The sequence below is a fragment of the Oxyura jamaicensis genome, chromosome 1 (genome assembly GCF_011077185.1).
Source record: "Oxyura jamaicensis isolate SHBP4307 breed ruddy duck chromosome 1, BPBGC_Ojam_1.0, whole genome shotgun sequence".
NCBI lineage: Eukaryota > Metazoa > Chordata > Aves > Anseriformes > Anatidae > Oxyura > Oxyura jamaicensis.
In genome coordinates, this window is record NC_048893.1 from 92,342,490 (window position 1) to 92,349,532 (window position 7,043).

Genomic DNA, 7,043 nt, shown 5'->3' on the forward strand with positions numbered 1-7,043 from the left:
AAAAAGACTACCATATCAAATCATTCAGACAAGCACTCTGTCGTGTTAGCTTTTGTTATTCATATGAGGAAAACCTGAACTGAAGATCAAAATGTTCCAGCAGAAATAGTATTAGGGAGGATGAGATGTCAGTGACTTAAAACAATTGTGTGGTACAGTTTCAAATACTTGGTTTGATTTGGCTGTCCAGGACTGCTAGGTAGTAAATCTCCATGCTCAGGCATATGCTGCTTTACAGGGCTCACACAACTCTATGCACGTTTGGAGTTGCTGAGAGGACTGTGGCACACAAGTGAGCTGGTCTGAGCATGCATTGCTGTGTGGGAATTTGCAGTGACATTTCTGTGACTACTTAAAATGAGAGAATACAGAACGGCTGTAAATGCTCTTTGGCTTTTGGCAGCAACTTTCAAGAATGTGTTCGTGAAGTTCAGACATTTAAGCCTGTAGACTCTGATTGACATCCGTACAATCAGGAGAAACAGCCAGATCTCTGTCTTTGAGATAGAAGGCAAATCATGGGAAAATTTCTTCCTGCTGGACGCTGCAGTTTTTCTTTTTACCAATATGTCAGAACCCTTTCAATCAATTAAATACCTCACTGGGAAATAAAATGGTGAACTTATTTTACAGTGCCAGTCTCTTCTATTGTAGACATTTGATTTAGTTATTGAAATATAGGAACTTTAAGCCAAAATTATGTTTGTGCTAAAATTTATTCACCTACTACAGGGTTTAATCTTTCCTTTCAAGATGTGCAAGTAGTTTGCATACTGAAATGCAGATGTTCTGATTGTAAGTACAGGAATGGAAAATAAATTTATTAGAAGCTTTCTCCTTTTCTAAGGTAGATGTAATTGAAATGGGAGGGTTTAAAAAAAAAGGGGGGGGGGGCAAAACACTAAATAATGGCTCTTCAACAATGACAATTCAGTAAGAAAATTTCTATTATGTTAAACTTAATGTACTCTAGGTTAATCAAAGTTAATGGACTGGCATCATCACTAACAATAAACCATCTTCAATGAACTTTTTTCCTTTTATTTTGACTTAAAAAAAATATATTTTAAAATAGTACTTGATTAAGAATTACTTATTAGATTAAAAAGTAATAGCTTATATACTGTGCTGTTTAGTAGACTGCTTGTGAAAGTAACATTAGCTAAATAATTATCCATAGTACATAGTAGAAGTGAACAAGATATTCACTGAATGTGAACACAATTCTAGATTGCATAGAAAATATCTCAGTTCAGTCAAATCTTGTTCATTAATTCGTTGAGATGACTATTGAGATTGTGTCTAGGTAGAAGCTTTTGTCAAAAGGATATGCCTGTATTTTAAGAAAAATAAAAATGCATTGAGGAGAAGACTACTTGTTTAACATTGCAGACAATAAACTCAAGGAAATCAGGTTTAGGATCTGCTGACCTGCATCCAAGGGCGTTTTCTACCTTCTCATGGTGGGTCACCCCAGATAGAGATGAAATATGTTAAACTGTATCCGTGACTATGTGCCTACATTACCACATGATACTGGAAGAAGTTCGAGTCTCTGCTGCTGTCCCCACATTTCACTTCACTGAAGGATTTAGGAATCGCATAATTACCTCTGGAATTAAGGTAATGCTAGGTTTATAACTGAGTGTACAGAATGACATATTTAATATTTGGTCTGTCAGGATTTGGGAACTAAAGGAAGCTCCAAGAGTATCATCATCTTATAAGAGCATTTTGTTTTTTTTTTTTTTTTTAGTTTCCCCTTCTCTTCTTCCCAAGCCTTGCTTTGGTCCATGTCAAAGTGTTTCATGAGATCGTTGGAAATGGATCAGCTTCCTTGGAAGCTCTTGCTGATTTTGATGGTGAATTTATCTGAGCTCCATTCAGGATGCTGCTGCATTCCATTCGGTAATTTTGCCATAGATTTTGGTCAGAGACAATACCAAGCACAAAGCTGATCAACTTTCTTTGTGTAACATTCTGCATGACTACGTATTTCCTTAAAAATATCTTGCACGACTTTTCATCTACACATCAAAACAAATGCCTCACTGTTCCAGTGCTCACTAGTCCTTCTGAGTAGCCTTGGGACCTATGGCTTTGTAATCTTTTAAGCTGTCTGCCATTTACAAGTGAATTCAGAGGCAAACAAACCCTGGGCAAAATGCAGCTAGTGTCATGACTTCAGAAACAATATACAGTGGTGACTGGTTTGCTTTTAAAACATGAGGGAAACTGTTTTCCTGGTGGCTGACCTTCGTAGATTTATCTGCTTGTTTGGTGATCGCAGTTAAAGGAGAACCTCAGATGCTCTCTGACCCTTTTAGGTGGCTTATGGGTTTTTAATAGGACAGCTGGGAATAAAGTCCTCGGTAATCATCACAGAGACATTATGGTGTCAGCTACATGTATGCTTGCAGGGTTGGGCCTTAGGTCAGCTCGCTACTGCTAATATTTTTCCTTAAGTGTCAGAGAAGCAGTAGGTGTAACATTTAGCATACTTTGGAGAGATGACTGCATCTGTTTCACAGAAAGCTCTTTGTGGCCAGTATAATTAATTTAAATAGCTGAATGGTCACCCAAGATTCATCCAGCTGTTTCTAGGGCTACTTTTTATTGAGGTTTTTACAGGCTAAATCTAACAAGCAGGTTTCTTGAAACTTGACATAGATGTAGAGAATGTGGTTTCTACTTATTTACTTGTTTCTTTCGACTTTGTAGGGACATTTACAGACAAGGAATGGCTTTCATATTCTTCTCTCAGTAAATGCAAAGGTAAAGACTCGTGATGAAATCTTTATCTTCCCATCATTGGGTTTATCAAATTCATCTTCATAATTGTAAATGTGGAAGAACTTTTGAGTTTTCTAATAGCTGATTGAAATATATGAGCAATAAGGATTTCACTGTGGTGCAACTGAGCTGATAAGCTTGATCTCTACTACTCTGTCCTGAAATTTCTGAGATTATCAGTGTCTACAAGAGATGTAGGTTACATACTTAGTTCAATCCATTACCAACAGATTTTGGTTTGGCTTTACAAAGCCTATTAATGGATTGAGATTCTCTTTTTGCATTAAAACTTCTCTTTGTCTTTTGCTTTTGGCTAGAAAGCTGGAGGTGTGTATCACATTTAGTTTTCCATAGTTCAGTGGCTTCAAGATGAGACAGCTACGTAATTAAGTCTGCATGGTTTACCTTGCATTGCTCTGATGTCATATTGCCTAAATGCAGCAGTTTTGCAAGGAGAATGTCCCAAATACATATCAGTCTTGTGCTCCAAAACTTTCCTTGCAATTCTGGAGTTAAAAAAGAAATATTGTAGACTATTCTGAGACTAAAGCTGATATGCCTTTTGCATTTCATCTACCTTTATGGATTTGTATTCCATAGGATTAACCTCTCACAGGTTGTTTCTGGTAGAGCTCCTTAACATTTAAGATTGAGTGTTTTGACTCAGAGCATGATTTCCACTGGTTCCGATTCTCAGAAATATTTCTGAACATCTTAGTCATGGTAATGATATTTCTGAATATTTCTGAAATTTCTCAGTCATGGTCATGATAAAAGGCATTTCTCCCTCTTCTGCCTCCCTGTTTAAGGATTTATAATGCGAGTTGACGTAAGGTGTAACAATTCCCATGAAAACAACATAAAACAATTGGCAGTACAGACAGTGCCTTGACACTGCTCATCCCTATTGTCTCTAGATGGACTGAGGATTATCAGGTATGACTTGTGGAATGCCAAGAGGAATTCACAAAAAAAAATTATTCACAAAAAAAATTAGAAAGGCCTTGCTTCCATTTTTGCGCTTTAGAAAAGGTCATTGGTCTCATGACCTGGAAATCATTAAAACTGTGATATTGAGCAAAAATCCCTTTAAAATGCAGCCTAACTTGCATTCTTTTAAGTGTATAGAATATGAAGTGGCATAGGTAAAGCATGGCTAGCCTTGACTGCACCTGGTCAAAATGAATCTTCTTCTCTGACTTAAAGCTTATTAATTCTCAATATCGCAAGTTGTGTAGGGGCTATTAATGTAGCCTTCAAAAAATCTTTTATGCTTCTAAAATGCTTTTAAAGTCTTCTTTAGCCACTTCATTACAATACACTTGCCCCCTCATTTTTTTTTCCAAATTGATTTTTGTATTTCTCAGGTGGCATGCTTATTTAAATGCACAAGAAAAATGTGTGATTTGGCCTTGTAGATATTTGGAAAGCATATACTTATAACGGTAAAAGGGTATAGAGGAGGAAGGGAGGATATTGCCACTTTTTTTCTTTCCTTCCCCATTAACATCTTAAGTCCTTGTGATTAAGGGACAGCTAATTTACCAACCTTAATAATCTATAATGGGCTATTAATTGTATGTGCATTACATCATTTGTAACATCCCACTGTATTGTTATAGCTTTCCTTGCTTTCAGATTTTAGCAGCAAGAATTTATCTGGAAATTCTTTCGTTAGCTTTTCCCCAATTCTGGTTAGTTCATATCCCTAGATGAACGTGAAGTTAATTGTGTCTTTTCCCCTTCATTCTCAGGAACTTCACTTTATTTAGCATGGGGGCTCAAAAAGAATAGAAATTGTTCCATTTTCTACCACCTTCCCACACTGCACTTTTTCTTATGAAAACAGAAAGAAATGAAGGCATTAGCTAGTAAGTAGTTGCTTCTTTGTTTTCTCTTGGAATGTATATATTTTATTTATGGAAAGTAGTATTTATAAGGACTGAAAAGATAACACGATACTAGATATGCTTTGTTTGCCTAAACCTATGGAGATGATGGCCCTTTATCAATAGAAATTACTGCTAAAAATAGTAGTTCTCTTGTTGCAGCCTGGTTTGTTACTAATTGCAAACTTCGTATGTTGTTTTTATTTATTTATTTGTCAGTTTAGTAATATCCAGAGAAAGATTTCTGCCAGCTTCCATGGGGGACTACTACCTCCATATTTATAGGTGTCTAATATTTAATTTGATTTCTGATTTTTCCCCTTTTACTTCTCCAGACTGAGCTAAAGTGGAGCAATTCCAGTTTATTCTCTCTTTGGACAGCTTCTGTACTGCCTTTTTGAGCAGAGCAATGCAGATATTTTTATCTTCTCCTTTCCTAAATACACTATTTTATCATCAAGATAATTCATTGGGGGCTTTTTCAGTACAGCTTTCTGTACTATGTGTGGAAGATGGCTTGCCTATGGTAGTTGTGTTGCTATATTTTTTAGATGATCATGGCAAAACTACAAAAGAACTGTTAGGAAAATCATAATGTTGCTACAACATGCTGATTTATAGAAAGATAACCAATGATGTCTTATATATGAAAATTAATTTGATCTGCATCAACAATGTGTATGGATGAAAAGGAAGTACTTTGTACATTACTGAAAGTAAGTTCCTTGTAGTATATATTATTGCCTGCTGTGCCCATCAGATTGAATTAGCACTTAGTGATCTGGTGAAAAATGTTGCCTGGATCAATTGTTTTGGGGATGGCTACAGGAAAACTGATGTGTATTCTGTCCAACACCCAGAAATCAATGAGACATAGCTGACTGTGCACATGTGTTATCATCCGAGCATCTGACATCAAGATCCATGTTTAGTGTGCAGTGAGGAGTCAGCACTTACAGGACAATAACAGTTATTTTTAGCCAAGACTAGTTGTTTGCATACCTGCTTCAGCCATGCAAGCAGATCAGCTGCTGAGCAATAAGTTCTTTCAAAACACACACCATCTAGTAATTACTAGTTTGTGACAGAGGTATCACATGAATTTTGTCAGAAAGCTTATTCTCAGAAGTAACATTGCGTGTACCCCATGCTCTAAAACAGTCTTGAAACTTCTCGGAAAAGAACCAGAGAAAGAACTGGAGTGACAAGATGAGACAAAATTTACAGAGTTTGAAAATCCAAAGTGAAATATATTTTAGCTTCAATGAAACTGTGCGCAGACATCTTATTTAACCTTCCAGCCTCAAATGGTAGAATGATGTACCAAACCTGGAAGAAAAAAAAATCATCTTTGTCCTACACGTATAAAATGTTCATGCCCTGATTTTTAAGAAATAGCAAAATAGTTGCTGTTATTTAGAGGAAAATAAAACCGCATTTCAGAAATAAGAATTACTCTTAATTAAGAATTATTCTGAGAATTTCTTAACTTTATTGGATGGGTCATCTTCCCCAAAACTAAATCCTATAAGCTGGAGAAACTGCAAGTTTCTCTCCCTGCAACAGGGAAGTTAGTCTTGTGGGTATAGTTTCCTTATCAAGCTTTTGTACTGAGAACTTGTCTTAATAGTAACACAGTTGTACAATGAACTTTGAGGGGTAAGCATGCAAAAAAGATCTACATTACCGGAAATCTGGAAGTGAAATCTCTGAAGCAGATAGGTGTATTTGCTATGTTTTTAAAAGGTTAAGGGAGTTATTGCAGCTAGAATTGCTCAGAGGTATGTATAACATCTTATTAACCAACTAAATACATGATGGTAACTGGTAACAGGTACACAAGGCATTCCTCAGCTCTCCTTTTTCACTGATGAAGGGAATACTTTATCACCCAATTGATTATGACTGAATGATGAGACTGTGCACTGAGCAACTGTAAAAGGTAACAAAGATTATTAGACCACTTTAACCAAACTCCATTTGCAAAAAAATCAATTCTATCATGAGAAAAATATTTGTCACTTTTCATCTTGATGAAGGATTGAAGCTTAATATCAGAGAAAGCATCCAGCCCCTGGCTAGCTCTCAGAAAATACTCTACATTTGCTTAAGCTCTTGTGCCATTATAATATTGCATGTAAACAGAAACAAATTATGCACATTAATTTTGTAGAGGTGAGAAATTATAACATGGGGTGATGACTACTTTGCTAATGAGTCTCTATCCGTTAGTTCCATCAGCACATACAAGTAATAGCAGCAGGTAAAAAGATCATGTACCTAAAATCCCAGACAGTTAAGCCCATCCTTCCATCTCTGTTTCTAAGCTTGTTCCAGGATCTGCTCTATGAAAACTGTCTT